The sequence below is a fragment of the Aquila chrysaetos genome, chromosome 6 (assembly GCF_900496995.4).
Source record: "Aquila chrysaetos chrysaetos chromosome 6, bAquChr1.4, whole genome shotgun sequence".
Taxonomy (NCBI): Eukaryota; Metazoa; Chordata; class Aves; order Accipitriformes; family Accipitridae; genus Aquila; species Aquila chrysaetos.
The window spans coordinates 26902462-26920954 of NC_044009.1; positions in this window are offsets into that span (position 1 = coordinate 26902462).

Here is an 18493-nt window from a genome sequence, read left to right on the forward strand (position 1 = left end):
GTTTGCGAGCTGCTTTTATGAAAGCATGCATTATTGGTTCTAGCCTTATTCTTGTTGAAGTCAATGGCCAAAATTATGTAAACAGTATAGTATTCTTCAGCATTGCCCCCCCCCCCGCCCCCAGCCCTGCCAAGGAAAAAAACAAAATCTGTGAAGGCATGAAACTACCAAGGAAATAGAATGCAAAAAGAAAAATAGGAGAATTCCCTAAATTGTCATCAGGACTGTATGAATTCTGGCTAATACCATGTTCCATCTATGAAATTTGCTACTTTATTTCTATTAGAGCTTAATGAAAAGGTGGCTTGCTTGTCTTCTGAGCTATATAGTTTTTCTGGGCAATCTAAGAGACTCTAGAAAACAATGAAGAGTGTGAAGTTAAGTCAAATAATCCATACTGAACTCTTCCATGCAGCTTTCTGTAATGGTATAATTATTTGAAATATTTCCCCTGGCAAATAGAGGATACTAAGAATTAGCCTTGTGGCAAACCTAACAGCCATTGTATATATTCAGGTGATGTTTTTGATAATAACTGATCTGTAGTTCTTCAGCAGTAGCCTTTATATCATCTGCAAATAATTGAGCTAGACTGTTGCTCGCAAAGCTGAAGACAGTGAAAAGAGGAAAGGCTGTATCTTTCATTGTCTTGAATCCCATTTCAGTTGTCTGCAAAAAATAAAAATTACCTTCCTGTAGTCTCATATTATGCTGTTGTATACGTTGCCTTGCAAAGATAAGGTTAGGTGTGCGGTGGTGTTACATCTGAGCTAAAAGCAACTGCGTTGTTGTTGGAGCTGCAGTTAGGACTGCTGGGAGCGGCAGCAGGGGTGCTGCTGGGCACGGTGCTGCACCCGGCCTCCATCCTCAATTAGAGAGGGGAATTTGAGAGTTGGGAGCTTGGCTTACACTGTCAGTTCATGCACAGGACTGTGTGCACAGATGCCTGCGACAGGCTTTTTATGAGTAGGACACATGCCTCTTAATTTGTTCTGTTTCTTGTTAAGTCACGAGACTGCTGAAACACAGCTAGCAGAGAAAATACTTGGTAATATTGTGCCTTTTCCCACCAGCACAGAAAATGCGTGTTCTCAGTCATTACTTACTGAGCAAGTAAGTAAATTTTATCCTAACCTCTGGTGAAGGATGGTATTGAAGGACTCTGCAATGCCAAGGAAAGTTTCCCACACAGCCTAAGATAAAAATCAAGTGTGTTAGTTACAGAAAGAGGCACCAGCTCATTAATGGAAGTGCCTTAACCTGTTATGTGATCCAGCACATGCATAAGATCATATTGAATATTTGCAGCAGCTTTATCTGCCAAGACTTTACCTTGTAGTATAACAAAAGCTTCAGCCAGTTTTCAGGAGTATTTCACTTTATGAACAGATGCCACAGGATTATGATGTCTAGTCTGACAGGTTCTGTTTTTTTTTTTTTTTTCCTTAAATAAAATGACTGCTCAGAGCTGTGTTCACTTTTGCATCAAATACCCTGTATGCTTCAGAGTAAGAGCATATAATTACCGATCCTTGATACCTTTGTAAAACAGGAGTGTATCCATTGGACTATTCTATGTGCAATTTTTTCAAGCAAGTTAGTCAAGTGCTTACTATGCTTGAAAAAAGAAAGCTCTTTAAAGTGTAGTGGGTGGCTTCAATCTGAATTTAACTTTGGGGGAAACATAAGCAGTCAGTCTTTAAAATCTCTTTGGTACCGGCCCATGCCCCAGAGTTCACCACTGCTTTTATCTACTTTAGAGACAATCCAGTTGGGACTGGATCCTGGCTGTTGTTAACTAACGCAGCTTTATCAAAGGAAGTATGCTGACATACACTTGCAGAGGCACTAACCCTCAATATTTTTAGGTCTTAAAGAAGCCTATTTGCAGAGGTCTTAATGCATTGATAATAAAAGAAATACTTTTTTAAAAAAGTTTAAACAGGAACATCAACATCTTGGATCTGCTGATGAAATTTTAGGTCCTTCAAATATTGACATGTGCAAATGAGGTGTATTTGGAGAGTGAAACAAAGGGAAACCATATATATATATATATATCAGTGAGCGGAAAAAATGTATCGTCTTGGAAATTAAGATATTTCTCTGGCTGGTGATGGAAGGGGAAGGAAGTACCATTGACATGTTAGTAAACTGAATACTGTTAGGGGTACAAACCTTATGCAGAGCTGAGATAAGAAACAATTTATTAGAATATTATTGCAAGGCAAACCGAACTGTTGTGAAGCATTCAACCTTGCTAATGCTGTAAGAACAGATTAATTTTCTCAATTAAAATGCCTCACTAGTGTTTAATATGCTCTAAAATACTCTGGGAGTATAGGTCAAAAATAGGGAATATGATGGCTGAACTGCTTCATTAGAGCTGACCTGCTGAAACCTTTGCAATCAGTCTAGTCTCATCCAGTGTTTTCTCACTATGAATATATTCAGTGTGCATTACTGCTTCAAGTTAATTCAGACTACATTTCAGTAAGTAGACTGAACAATATTACCTGATCAATGTTGGATATAATATAAGAGGAAGCTCAAAGTTGCAGCTGTTCTGATTTGTCTCTGGTACACCAACTCATTTTTACTTAGTCTACTGTCTTCAGCCAAAGTTCCTAAACTTCATTTGGGCATGAAAAGAAAGGAAAGGCACCAAGCTAATTCTTGTTAATAATGTGACAGAAAACACCAGCATTGTCTAATGGTTTTCCAACCTCGTTAATGTATTTAAATCCTGTGAATCGGTGGGTTTTTCTCAGATGTCAACCTGAGGCATAGTGACCATCTCGCTTCCTCCAGACAGTGAAGTCAAGTGCAGTGGGACTGATTTATAATATGTTAATTTGAGATATGAAAGTGGATGATCTTGTGTTGTTGTAAGTGGAAGGCAGACTTTGTTGTGAGCAGCCCTCTTCAGTAGGAAGAGCTTGATGTTGGAGCACATCTCCAGGAAGAAACAATTCTTTCAACACCTCTGTGGGGATGAGGTGATTTCAGATTGGGTCACAACTTGCAGAAGATGGTCAGCTCTTTTTTTGCATCTTTCTGAGTGTATTTTTAGAAAGGATCAGGTGAAATAATAGATGAAAAGCAGCTAGCTAATGCTGGGTGAAGAAAGACTAAGGTGATTCTGATGCAGTAGAGAAAAATTTTGGAGGTCGTTGGTTGCTGACATGCCACCAGTGTTGGTCTACTCGCTCTGCACACTCAGAATGCTCCTTGATCCCTGGTTTACAGCCTTGCATAAAACAAGGTGGGGTTTTTGTCAATTGGCTAGAACAATTACGATAGTCTCTGCTTTACACAAATATAGCTGGACAGGCAAATTATGAGATTGTTTAATAAGAATTTGCTGGTAAGTGAAAACTGTTGCCATGTTTTATAGAAGCAAAATGTGGTTCTGGAGAAGGCTGGAGAAGATCCAGGGGTGCTCTCATATCCTGGCCTCTTGTGTCTAGGGGTTTCTGGAGTCCCTTGGTGCTTGGAGGCCGTTTCAGGCTTGGGAGCTCCAGAACTCTTCTTCTGATGAAGAGCCCAAGAGGCTCACTCTTCATGAATGTGGTTCTTGACATTTAAATACTGTTTTTAACTTGAGGGGTGGACTATTATAGAGTGCTCAGTGTTCAAGTATACTTGAATTGTGCTCAGACTGAAGCTAGCACAGAAAACAGCAGTTTACTTAAACACCTTCTGAGCAAGCACAGTAGCACCTACAGTCCCCAGGCTGCACTGGTAGCTTAGTGCCTACAAGATGATACTGTGCTACTTCTGCCTTCTGCAAGTCTGAAATGAAATCCTCAGTACATGCTGTGTGTTTTTGTGTTTTGCTCTGTTTTGCCTGTTCCCTAGTAAGAAGCTCATGAGATGCGTGAGAGCTGGTGAGCACTACTGTTATTGTCCTGGGCTCTTCCTCTTCTGTAGCCCTTCCATCCGACTTGGAGATAGGCTGGTGAATAGGGGAAGCTTCAAATCCAGTTGTGTGGATTATGCCTTTATGGAGTTCTAATAGGATTTCTTGTAGCTGAAATATGATAGCAAAACCCTCCTCTTTCAAAAAGAATTTGTTGCTGATTTTCTTCGTGGCACTGTATGTAGAGCTTAAGAAGGACAATCTTTTCATTTTTAAAAACCTGTGTTAGCATGTTACCCTCTGTATTGATCATATTGTAAGGGTGGGAAGGGAAGATCCTATTGTAACTTTACAGGTCTGGAGCTGGAAAAACTACACCTCGGTCACTTGTTCCATGATTTTTAATTTTTTTCTAAATTGAGAAAAAGAAAGATGGAGATACAATAAAGAATGAACTTGGTGATACACCATTTCTCTGGGTCTGCTTTTCCAAGCAGAACTGCATTTTGCACTTCTATGTATGAGGCTATAAAGGCTGGTAAACATTTTTGCTAATTTTGACATACAGTAAATATGGTTGCACACTCCCCAGGCCAGAAATAATATATTTTGCTCCTTAATCACTGTTTTTCTTTCTAGGGAGTAATGTTATTTAAATAAGTGGCACTTGAAAGCTGTATGTGAGACAGTCTGTGGTCCGTGAGGCAATTTCTGTATCGCTAACAAATATAGGTCTTTTAACTTAATATACACCCTGCATTTGAGGAAGCAATGCAATGAGAAAAGGCCTTTTGATTTTTCTGACATGCAGAACAAATCTCTTATGGAAAAAAACCCTAGCTCAAAGTAGCGCTGTTTCGGTGAGCAGCATATATTGTTTGCTGCTGCTTTTTGCTCTGGATCTGGTGTTGTATCAGTATGTTTAACAGAGCCCTCCCGCTGCTGTTATAATGCTTACTGCAAGCAACGTTGCATTCTGTTTGTTTTTAAAGTTAATTCACAACAGCATCTGTGTGTGTGTCTCAGCAGGGGAAGCCTAGCGCTTGCAGATGGGCAGGACCTGATAAAGCAGTAAGAGGCAAGGAGGGGTCCTTGAGGCAGGACCCCCGCTCCTGAGCCTGCCCCTGCACCCTGTTAAGCCCAGGGGTGTCCTGGCTACCCACCGGCATGGTGGAGTGGTTCTTGCCAGTCCCTGTGCTCGCTGAGCTGGGACTGAGGTAAGAAATAAACCAGGAATTGATGCCAAGCCCCCAAAAGAAGAGCGGGTGTGCCATGCATGTGACAGTCTTTAACTTTTTCGTGTTGCTCTGGGCCATGCAAATGCTGATATAAATTAAAAAAAAAAAAAAAAAAAAAAGAGCTTTGATTATTTCTCACTAAAACTTCTTATTTTTGTTTCTCCTCCTTTCAGCATAATTCTTAGTGAAATAGCTTTGTATAGGATATTCTTTCCTCTGTTCCAAGGAAATACTGGCAGATTGTTCTAGTCTGAAAATATGTAAGCTATGCTGAATGAAAAATTATACACTTCAAATACCAGGGCTGCTGTGAGCTCATCATTTCCAGATCCCCATTGCTGGAGATGTAGGGAAAGAACAGATGAACCAGATTAATGTCACTGGTTTTCCATAACACCTAGGGATTTGCTTGGCAGTTTTTCTTTCCAGTGAGTTCCCTGTCCCTCTTCTTTCTTAACTCCTAGCTCCAATTTCCCAAGAAAGAAAAGCCCCCTTCTAGCTTCCCATGCTCCTTTCTGGAACCCATCCCTTATCCTGGCACTGCAAAAATGCTGCACCATGCCTTATTTCAGAGCTTGATCAGGCTTATGCTAGGTAGAGGCTCAATAGTTAAGGGCTGGTCAATTTGGCTGTGGGGAGAAGGGACCTCAGCTGAATTCCGTATTTCAAACCAAGAGGAATTTACCCTATGGTCAGCTGTAATTATTGTGTGTGTGTATATATATATGTTTTTTATATATATTAAAAAAAGGTAGTCTAAACTGTGATTATTCTGTTGCTGCAAGTGCATAAGTATTCTAGATGTGGCTTGTCCTTGAAATTGTCCCTGTGGGTGTAGTTTTGACAGCTTATTTCCATTTGATCACTTTGTTGTTTGGCGAAAAAAACAATGATGTTTATATCTGCAGATAGGAACAATTAATCATTTTCTGTTGGCATTAAATTTTCACTGATACCACAATCTGAATTTGAAAACTTCTCCCTCAGCCTTTGGCTGTCCTACCACAACTACTATTTACTGAAGCTACTCTATGCCAAAGGGCCTTGTGTCTGTGCTTCCATGTGCCCTTGTTTCCACCACTTTGCTATGAGGAGGCACCACATGTATCTTCTCTATGTCTCATCTGTGCACCTTAATATTACTCAAGTGTTAGGAATTTTTTTATTTTACCATAGTGTACTTGGAGCTGCTTTGCTTTCCAAAATGGTGGCTGGTTCCAGATGTGCAGACAGAAACAAAACGCTTTTCTCACTTCAGTAATATGTTTTGTGACACCTTGCATGAATCCACCAAACAGAGAAAACCTGCTTCCCTTAGCTCATCCCACCTGGTGTACTTTGAATATATTGCCAAGTGATAAATAAAAATAATTGATGAAACCCTGTTCAGTGATAGTAAAGAGATATTTCTTTTATCTGCTACCCAGTGCGTTCTGCAAACAGAAGCTCTTCCTTCTTATGTTATTCAGGTCCCTAAGCTCCATCCATCTCTATTTGGCCAAATAGTTAAGCGGTCAAAACAGAGATTTGTAAGTCTGGCTTTCCTGCTTTTTGATAAGACGTGTATGATCAAATTGCAAGTGCATAGATGTGAAAAGGAAGAACAAGTCAGTTAAAGTACATGCCCACATAGTCTTAACTCTGGGTCCTGGCACTGCCCCAGTACACCTGCAATATGTAGATTTCTCACTTGATTTTTAACTCTGCTGCACAGAACTTACCTTCCCTTTCATCAAGTCTTATCCCACCACAAGAAGGAACACCATGTCTGCTTAATTCTGCAATCCTTGTTGTCCTTTGCATCTCCAGCTCTCTCGTGTTCCATGCCACAAAATGTGAGGCTTTGCTACCTGTCATTAATCCTAGACATCATGTCCATCTGCCACCTGACTGCTGACAGTCCCTCTGGCAAAAACCTTCCTCAGCTGTGACAGATGTAGTCTATGTAACACAGTACTGAAATAAGCTGTTTATCTTCTGAAAATAGCTTTTAAAATTTTTTTGCTTTTAATCATACATAGAGGATCTCTCCTTCCCCATCTCCACCCCATGGATTGCTGTTCCTCTGATGTTTCTTCGCAGCATCAGGAAGCTTCTTAATGTAATCACCCTGCTGGTCTACACTTATGTCCCTCCCGATAAATACAGCTGGCCTGTTTGCAGATAATTACTTTTGGCTATTACCAGCTTCAGGGTTGGCTGTAAGAGGGCTGTACTGGGCTGCGGTGTGTATCTTTGCCCTGTGTTGTCACACTTTCGGTCTGAGTTCCTCTGCATGTGTGTCTGCTGCAAGGCAGAAGGTACAGTTTCCTAATGGTGTCATTTTTCTCCCTCTTTGAAGCAACAACATTCAGCAGTGAGAAAACATTAAGTAGAGTGGTTTTATATAGTTTGGCAAATCATTCCTAATCCATTGCTTTATTAGCTGAATTGGATAGGGTAGCAGATGAAAATAACACTTTGAAGGCATCGGGGAGGAAGATTTCAAGAATGAGACTTAAGAGGCAGTCTTGCTCCATGAGGGACTTGTTCATCACCTGCAAGAGATGTAGAAAGCTTCTAGTTTGGCTCTATATGCTAGAGAAATTAGCCTAAAATGGAATGCTGCAATGAAGCAGCATTCAAAGATGCAGAGTCAACCTGGCAGCTATGCATAGCAGCTCCTGGAATATGGCTGATGGGCTGCAATAATAAGGTATAGTATTGCAGATATAATGTATCCATAGCAATCTTGGTAACCTGTGCCTTTGGAAAGCCTTTCCAAAGGGGAGTGAGAGGGAAAAGAATCCTACTGAAAGAATATAAGCAGAAGAACCTGGCCTGACTGCAAGAAACTTTCCATTACTGTCGTTTAACCCATTAATAAATTTGTCAATAAATACATCTGCACTATACATAACAAAAAACATCAGTCTTCCACAATGTTTTTAATCAAAATAGATGCTGTGCAAAAGATACTTAAAATGAGAGATTAACCTTTATTGCCTTCTTGGAGAAAGTTATTGTAAACATTCAGTCATAAAAATTGTAAATAGTAGATTGCCCTAGTCCTGCACTCTCCTTGAGCTGTCTGGTTGTCTCTTTAAAAAAAGTTATACAATTATTTTTGAGTATCCTGTTCCCTCATACATCCCTAGTCACGCTTCCTGGAGCAAAAAATATTTTCTGTCTCACATTTGTTACCTTATAATGTTTGATATGATATTTTGTTTGCTTTGTTTCTCAAAATACAAGTTTGATAGTATGTGCTCAATAGTAAAAATCATCAGCTAGGGACACCTGGGTAAACAGAATTCAAGAAAGGGCTTCTTGGTGTGTAAGTCACTGACTCAAATTTTCAGACTACTTTCTTCCTTTGCCAGGAGTTGGGAGTGGAGGAGACCCAAGAGATACCTGAAGTACTGTGGGTGATTCTTATTTTTGCTTCTGTTTTCAGACAGCTAATATTTGTTCATTTCCTAAACTGGTGCTTTTCTCACCTTGGACTGAATCCAAATTATTTCTTTCTTTAAAAAGTAAGCCTATCAAACAGCCTGACTCAGATGATGGAACATTAAGCCACCGCCCAACTTTGAATTTTTTTATTGCATAGGTTTAACACTGTCACACTGCTTACAATAAAACATTCAAAACTCTAAAATTGAAACTAAAAAAGTTTTTATCAAAAGTAGAGCATGAACTAAATAACAGAAGTCCTAGAACCAGAAACAGAACGATGTAGATTCTATATCACATGAAGCAAAAAACCCAGAGTTAAATTGGGCATGCAAAATGGCATAAGGACAGTAACCAATTCCACCTAAAGTAGCATGGTTCAGTGCAGGAGTGTTGCTGTGCTATGGGAGTATGTGCACATGAATTAAGAAGATGCCTGTCCCAAAGTGTGTTGCTCCTATAAACACTAACTGTTCAGAGTGATGGATTGGATTAAAACATGTGAAGGTAATGCTACGTGAAGCACTGTAGTGCCACTGAAACAGTAGATCAAGGAGCAAAACTTCTCAGCTGTTCTGGGCAGCTCTAAGTCCCTATAGGAAGGAAGCATATAGCTCTCTGGAGCAAACATCTCCAGGTGTCCCTCTTGTGATTTGCTGTAGGTGACAGGATCCCGCAGGACGCTGTGCTGTAACTTGCTGGGCACTGCTGTCATCTGCAGGCAGTGCTGGCTCAGACGGAGCAAGCATGCAGCTTGTCCAAGTTGTGACGGGGTGTTGTAGCCTTGACAGTGAGCAGGGCTGGATGGTGTAAAAAGATCTGTGCAGTCTTTCTCAGAAACTGAAAGTTTCCCTTTGCAGTTAACGCAAGGCACGCAAGTAGATAAATGCATGTGAAGGAGGGCTTTATCAGCCCTCACGCAGTTGAACAGGGAGACTGAAATACCCTTAAAATCCCAGAATGTGATGGAATAATGGTTAATATTTCAGAAATGTATGTCATACTAGTTCATGCAAACTCAGACACTGTGTAATCATCCTATGTGATAGAGAAAGCTGGGGCTTTCATCTGAATTTATTAACATGAACTGCTTATGGAAGAGTTCAAAAATCTGTCTCAACGTTTAAACATTTGAGCATATAACTGAGGACAGAGACCTAACTATTCATAGCCTACTATAATCAGCCTTGCACATCATAAAACATAAAACGGAATCCTTTCTTTTAAAGCAGTTAAACCTAGATCAAAGGTAGAGGATTGTGCAGCATGCCCAGTTTAAGAAAGTGCCATTCAAGAGGTTAATGTAAAACTGCAAACACTAACGCTTTATGCTTAGTCTTATCTACTGTCTTTCTATTGTGTGGAAACATTGGTGTTTACAGCCTGCCATGCCAAACTTCACTAAGCTCAGATGAAGAAAGAACAAAGGAACCCTTAAACTGTGGGGTTTGTATTTTAAAGTGACTACCTAGAAGTGGCATCGTGTTACTCAGTGTTTCTGATCACCGGATGTTCAAAGGTTTGCAGTCTCTTACATCATTTTAAACAGTAAGGTGTTACATATACCTGTCCACCCTGTGGATCTGACCCAGGTATGAAAAAGTATATACTGGGTGTTGTGGCCCAGGTATCAATAGTGAAAGCGGTGACTGGGTTTGAAGGCTAGCTGCTCTGCATCCTCTTCAAATCCTTGCCTGTTCCATGCTCTGTGTGGTTCCCAAGACCGCAGGATTAAAAGGTGCATAAATGTGGTATTACTTCATGTGCTTTTTATCCACGCTAATGGAGGTTTTTGCAAGTCAGAACTAACCAGCTTGAATTTCAAGTTTCTTGGGGAGTTTGAAAGAGCAGTAAATAGAACTGCTTTCCTGCTCGTGGAGCAATTTTGACTGCACTGTTGAGATTCAGAGATGATGGAATGTGTCTTTGCCCTTTAAACAAAGTCACTCTTCAGAGTACAAGTACATTAGCAGGAATTCCTCCTCTTCAGTCCTTTGATTCTCTGTAGTTATCTGTACTTCTTCAAGATTTATGGTGCTTTCTGTAATGAGAGCAATCTTATATAATATATGCAGCCTTTGTACTTTCTAGACTAGAGCCTAATCCAGCTCTTAGCCATTTGAAAAATGCCTTTAGGTCTGCCTGCCTCTTTCAGATCTTGGGCTTTCAAAGTGTAAAGACCTATATTTTTAATAGTCTTTGGCTGTATTCTTTCCTGATGAAGATTTGGTAAGCTTTTAAAAAAAAAAAAGTTAATTGTGAATGAGATCCAGTCAGAAGACCTAGTGGGCTGAGTGCATAAATATGTATATACACACAGAGTTTTTAATGATGGTATGGAAACTATGTAGGCAATCTATTGATACAGTAATAAGTGTAAGGACTGCATGAATAATAGCTCTTAAGTTTGGTATTATGGCTGATTAGTGCTATCTTCTGTGATGATTCATTGTTATAAAGCCTAATCGTTACAAGCTACAGTAGTGTCTCAGGCAACTTGGCATAATTACCCTGTGTTTTCTTCAAGAAAACATAGAGCCTGCCTTTGTCTGGCAATCGCTGAGTAATTGCTGAATGGTTACATGTTTATGTGATATGAAATAGAAATGATACCACAATATTTTCTCTTTTCTTCCCACTGCCCTCCCCAGTGATCAGTTTCTGGGTTTTTTTTTTTGGGGGGGGGTGGTGGGGGTGGTGTTTCTGGTTCGTGTATAAGTCTCCTCTTACTGGTGTTTTATTGGTATAATACATTGTGCTGATGCTGCTGAGTTTGCTGCCCCACATGGTTTAGCAATGAAGACCTAGACTTGAAAGATTAAGTACTCTCCCTTGGGATTCAGTGACTACTAGTTAGCAGTGTGTTGGATTCAGATGTTGTCAAGACTTGGGCCGTGAAATGCAAGCTCTTCTTTTTGTACTGTGCTCACAGTAATTGAAACTTCCACTGCTTTTGAAAGAAGTCTTCATTGCTGTATTTGGTATTTAGGTGGCTCTTCTCACTCGGTGTCTGATGCAGTCATTGGTTGGGTATGCGTTTTCTGCTGGGTTTTTGGGGGGGCAGCGGGAAGGGAGGGGTTGCTTCTTGCATTGTGAGTGGGCACAGAGAGAGATTAATCCTGTCTTTATAGGAAGTTTGGAAGCAGATGAGGCTTCCCAGGTCTCAGTCAGTATCTTCTCAAAAATCTTTTGCTGCTCTTCAATCTCAGGAACATTTTCTTTCACAGAATGGAGTCTCGTTCTGTCTTGTGTAACTCAAGTTATAAACTTATATGGGGGTAAAACACTGTTACAGAGTAGCAAAGAAGCTGCTTCTGCCACATAATTTTTAAACAGACCCTTCATTTCATACCTAGGTAGTGTACTGCATAAAATGTAAAGTATTAAAATATGCGTACATTGGGTAGAACAATAACAGAAAAGACAAGATATGCAGTTAACGCACCAGAGTATTTGTCTGTGGGGTGTCGTGCAGACCAGCATGTGTGTCCCAAGGGGGGATTATGGAGACTGAATGGAGCACGGAAAGGCCTGCACAGGAGTTTCAGCTGGAGTCATGGTATCTGGTCAGAGACAAATGCCCCTGAAAACATGACTGGAAGCATCTTCTCTCCCTGAGAGAGAGCATCCCCTAGGCTCCATGGGATTTTGCTCCAGTTAACCTCTAATTTGGGAACGCCATATGGCATGCTGCCTTAAAAGCTGATGATTCCTGCTATATGCAGCAGATTTTGGAAAATTATTTTCACTGAGCAAGAGATGGAGCACTTCATATTCCTGATACATCCATCACTTTTAAAGAAACATATTGGGGCAGACAATAAACATTGCTCAAACACTGTTTGGTGCTTTTTGCAGTACCTTAATACCACCATCTGGTGAACTGAAATCTTGTTACAATTTATTTGGACATTCTTTTATGTAACTTAATGTGCTTATCTGACAAGCTGTCATGTTTTGATTAGGGAGCTCAACCTCCTAACATGGAATTGTGGTGTAATTGCTGAAACACTGCACACTTATCTTGCTTTGGTTCCTGATTGTAGGTGGGTGCAATACAAGGGCAACAGGAATGCTCTTCTCATAGGTAGGATTTTGGTGCCCTGTTCAGCCCATTTCATGCTGCTGAGCCACTGGAAGGAAAAATTGCAGCTCCAATTGCATTCTAAAAACCCTATTGCTGAATGACTTGTAACAGGTTCAACTCATGAAGGTTTTTGGGTTCGATTACTCTTAAGCAGTCTCAGGATGTTTATCTAATCTAAACCTCCAAACCTTCTGAAATTCACCTTGTTAACCTGTGCTGTTCCTCTTGAGCCTTGTATTTTTAAGGGCATGCTAAATACCCCACATTGATTAATGTCATCATAATGTAAACTTACTCAACATTCATTGTGTCCATTCTAATCGCTTCATGTGGTGCCCAAACCCCCCTTTTTAAGTGTTTGTTCATCAGTTATTGATGAATAGGGTTCTTAAACTGTGAAATAGCTCTCCCAGACTGTCCTTCTGGTTCTGTTCCAGCTTAAACATATTTTTGGTTTGGAATAAAATATTATTATCCAACATCTTTAAAAAGAAATTGGACCCGACCTGAGCCTGGCATTAGTTGCTGTTGCTCCTGTCTCTCTGAATTGCATCCAATTCAAAACTGAGCAGCTACAGAGCACGTTGGCAAGTGCAGAAAAATATATCTAAACAATTATATGTTATGCTCAATTTTTCCTAATTATAATATTTCAAAATCCCATAGTATAAACTCTCAGACTAATCGTTAATTGTTCATAATTAGTAAATAGCCCAGTGGAAAAAAAGGGTTTCTTTTGTGCTATCAGCAAAAAGGAAAGGAAACCAACCATCTTGATTCTTATCCTGTGGGGAAGATTGTCATTATTATGAATCAATTTAGATAATTTATTTTATTATTAACAAAGACAAGTTTAAGAGCAAGGACAAATGTTGATAGCCCCAGCCTGCATGTTCACACTTTATAATCATTACATGTTATTCCTTTGATAATAATTTCTCCTATGAACAGTAGTGACCATGTCCTTGTAGCAAGAAATCCTTTGCAGCTAAAAGAAAAAGCCGATGTATCCTTATGTGCTGTGACGGGAGGTAAAAGGTAAGATCAGTCTTAAACATCTACTCTCTAAAAGGTATTTATTCTCATCTACCATGGGAGAAAAGAAAAAAGTAGAGTAGAGGAAAGGAAGATTACTTTTCTACTGTTGACTGAATCATCTCTTTTCAGTGTTTCTAAATATAACATGACGATTTTGAATTAAAAGGAAATTAACTTTTCTGTTAGGCATTGTGAAACACATTAAAAGTTCACTGAAATGGCATTTAGGTTTGTCCAGCAAGGCTTACTTTTTAAACCTGCTTGTTCACTATTCGTTCAAAATCAATGATAAATAAATAATCCCATTAGTTTAAACATATTGGAACAGTTGGGTATTATGGACATCTTATTCCATGGACTTATAAAGGAGATAGGCTTCCTAATTTGTTTTTTTTTAGTAATGCTAGGAGCCCTATAGGAAGGGAGGACTCTAAATTAGGTTTAAGCCATGGTCCAATGGTAATATATAATAGTGTTGATCCCTGTTTAGATATCCTTCCTCTCTTAAACATCTTTTTTCTTTGATATTTTTCAAATTAATTTTCTTTGAAACTTATTTTCATATTTTTCTAATTGGTTAAACAGGAGCTGTAATAGTCAGGCTAACCACACTTTGATTTTTTTTATTTTGTATTTTATCTATGAAGCTTTTTCATGTTTTACTCCTTCCTAAGTTACCTATACATTTCCAAGTGTGTGTATGTTGTCTAATTGCTTCAATAAACTATAATGTATAATGCCTAGACCAGTTATTTACCTTGGTTTTCATAATTCTTTTTTGTCTCACTCTTTGCAAGTGGGAATTGTTCAACTGTCTGTTTTGTTCCAGTAAAAGGTGCTTTACTAAAAGATGGTTATGAATGCCCTTAGTCTAGGGATGACATATTCTGTTATTTGCTCTTTGGTAATATTGAGCTGCACTTGTATGCTAAATGTAGGCTGAATTGAAATTACGTGACCGTAGAGAAGTGCTTTATGCTGCCGTGTAACATAGTTTCCCCATCCCCAGCAAATGAATTTAACTGAGTGCCACTGCTGCAGTGGGAAGCAGGATCCCACCATGCTGGAGATTCTGGAGAAGTCACTCCTGTTTGTCCAGTATCAACTGGAAGCTGGGAGGGACTTCATGTGGCTATAGTGTCCTGAGGAAGGATCTGAGCTGTAAAACCGCAGGTGTGGTTACTAGAGGAAAAGGGAGCAAGAGTATGTGGTTGAATTTATCTTGGTCACAAGGGTCAAAGAGTCAGTGTTCACTTCACCTTTCTTGCTGTGCTGAAGTGAAAGCCAGAAGTGGTGGAGGTGATTTCAGTGGCATGTGGTACTTTCCCATGACAGATGTGTAAATGTTTTTGTGGAAATAAAATGGTCGTCTCAGACCTTGGCGACACAAATGAGAGTAATAGCACTCTCGCTCAAATATTGTAGCGTGCACCTTAGCAAAGAAACACTGTATGTATCTGTTCCTTAAGCAGCAAACACCAAAAATCTAGAAAAAGCTTTTTCTTGTACTTTAACCATAGAGATGAGTACACTAAAGGCAGTTTGTGTTAGCAGGTTAGGAGGTGTCTCGTCATGTGGTAACGACTGATATATGAGCTGGTGTTTCGTGTGTTCTTTACATCAGCAGCTAAACTGAGCCAGGAGCACCTAAATATGGTGTAATATGCCCTCTGCTAAGTCATTTCCACCCAGATATCCAAGACAGAAACCTGAAGGAGGGGCTTTGCTCGGGAGTATGCGTACAAGGCTGGCTAACCTCTAGAAAAAGAGGACCAACCCTTTATTTTTCTATCTGCTGCCCAGCAGGAGTGGGCAGTGAGGAGCTGCTCTCAGCATCTGCTCCCAGGCTGGTCTGCTAAATGTGCGTGTGCCAGCTACTGCCTGTGACTGCACAGGAGAAAGAGGGAGCTTTATCTGATGGATGGCTAATTAACTGCCCCGGTTCAGCATTTCCTATGGTTTGGCAGGCAGATAGTATGGTAAGCGGTGTAGTTTGCTCTATACTTTGCTATTTCTCTTCCCTCACAGGATAAACCATGTGCTGCCCCTTTCCTCCCCTTGCAGAGACCTTCTGCTGATGTGGAACAAATGCTTCTTCCTCAGATGTTTTCCCTTTTCCTTGTTTGTGTTTACTTGAGGCAGACATTGCACTGTCATTCTGCTCATGTCCCTGCTGTGGCTTGTCCTGTGAATCATCCAAACCTGCTATTGACGCCTGCTCTTGTATAGTGGGAAAAAGAATAATGGGGTAAGAACCTGACCTCGCAGTAAGTGAAAGTCTTACTCCTGCCTCCATTGGGACCAAGGTTGAAGCCAAGATTTTTTTTCACTGCCCCTGTGTATTTTATTTAGTGTTGCTAAGATAGACACCCAAATTCTCCTTCCCTGCATAACAGTAATAAATGGGTAAAGGCAACTAAAACCATAAAAGTAGGAAAGTCCCTTTAAGAGCTGGCATGTTTAGTGATGTTATCCATGGTTTGCTACTACGGCCCATGACAGTGGCATAAGAAAAATTTGACAGAGGAGAAGTGCGTGAGGGAGTTCAGGCTGCTATCTGCCCTCCAATATTTATCAAGTTTGATCAAGTAATTAAGCAGTGACAGTGGGATTTATTCAGTGGATGCTTTTTTTGTGAGTTGGTACCCTGAGGTTTAAACTATAGTTTTACAAACAGAATTGTGCAACTAAGTGAACCAATATATAGAAAATCACAGCTTACAAAACAAGGATTCCCCCTTGCTTTTAAGTAAAGAATAGTTACGTGGCACTTAGAAGCACTGAACACACAGGCAAGTGTGGAAAATATCTACTAGTATAGCACAGGGATTATAAAATATGATTTTCAAGGCACTTTATGTATTAGGGTGAATATATCTAACTGATATTGCTGCATATAATTCTCTCAGATTTGAACACCTGGTTTCAACCTTTAAAGGTTTTATATAGTGAATTTATGGGATACCAGAGGCATGTGTAGGCTCATTTTTCTGCACAGTAAAAATAAAGCCTTGAACTTCCTCAATGGTTCAATGTTTTTAATAATAAGAGATGAGAAGCATATTACAGGATCATTTCATATGCTGCATTTACTTTTTAATGGAAGTTAAAGAAAAGCATTGCACAAGAGTTGCATGTTTTACAGATTTAGTCTACTCGTGGAATCCTTGTGAGGACTGGTGGTACTCGCTTCTCTCACAACTACGTATTATAGTTACTGGTAAACATAATGAGCAGTACTCTTCCAGGTTTTGAGTATCTAAATATAAACACAAAGTTGTGCATTCAATCCATTTGACTGTTATATTTTTGTAATGTTAATGATAAATTTCATGTTCCTTCTATATAACTACATAATGAAATAATATAACTACATAATGAAATATTATCCTGTTTTTAAAAAGCAAAATGAATACTATCAACAGCAGTATTATAGAGTTATATGTTAAAACTGAGAAAGCTTGCTGAAAACCAGTCAATAGAACAATTGTGCATTTAATTGCTAATCTATTTTATGTTTTATTAAATGCTTAGTGTTGTTTTCCTAATTCACTTACATGATAATGGGTAATCAAGTAATGATGAGTGGCTTATAATTTAAAAATATCTTCATTGTATGGAACCTTGAAGGCTAAACAGGACCTGTCATCTGGGTGGATGGAATGTGAACATACATAACACTTTTTTCCCCAAGAAACAGCGATTGTTGTGTTGGTAGCTGGAGTTTGACTTAACATTATACCAGATGATTTCTTTCCAGTCTTCTGTTCTCAGCACTTCTGAAAACTGCCTTTTGGACTGAAAACTCCTGGGCTTGAAGTCTACTTTAAAGAAATTTTTTGCTTTCCTTGTATTACTCGTGGGTGTAAAACTTAAAATACTGGAATCTAGCCCATTTGATTTCTAAGATGGTGCAGGGGAAAGACACACATGACGATTCCCATTGTTTAGAAAACTAAATGGTTATTGGAGTGTGGATCAAGCTCTAGGCATTGTTCACAGCATGGTATGAAGTGCTATCTAGTAAAGGTCTGAGGGACTATGACTCTCATCTCAAAGCCCAGTGGGGGGAGAGGGGAGGATGAGAAGCCGGCAGTGAATAGCAGCATGTGTGTTCAGGAAAGTAACGGTAGCGAAAGACAATGGTGTTGCATCTGTGCTAAAGTCTTTAAGGAGTAATTAAGTCTTCCAAGCATTGGAAAGCATAGAGTCGCAGTGTTTCTACTGAATACATGAATCTCCTATATGTTGCCAATTACAGGTTAGGTGAACCAGATGTGTGCGCCTGTGACAACCTGATGGTATGCTTTGTGTATCCTTGCTTGCCTGTACTTGGGCGGTCAAGTTGGTGTAACTGAATATCTAGCAATAAGAGCAACATGCTCTGAAATAGCCCAGACAACTGGGTAGCTTGCAAAAGCACTCAAGATAAACAAGTTTTGAGGGTAAAATTTTCCATCATAGGCAGATTTCCTCCTGCACTCCTAACAATGAGGCTTTAAATAGCAGAAAGTCAAATTAGGAGTGTACTTTTGAAAACTGACAAAGTCAACTGAGGTGTTACCTTACAGTTTACCAACTCCTCAGGTAGCTATTTAGATGGGCCAGTAAAGGAGATAATGCACTGTGTGTAAGTCAAAGCACAAATTTCACTTCTGGCCAGTCTAGTAGTTTTTGTTTTCCCCAAGGCCAGAGGCCGTTTACTTAGCCTGGAGCACTTGCATCCGAGGCTTCACCCGACATACCAAAATTTTAACTTGCTTTAAGGAAAAGGATATTATTTAACAGCATTGAAAATGGATGATGGTTGGACTCGATCTTGAAGGTCTTTTC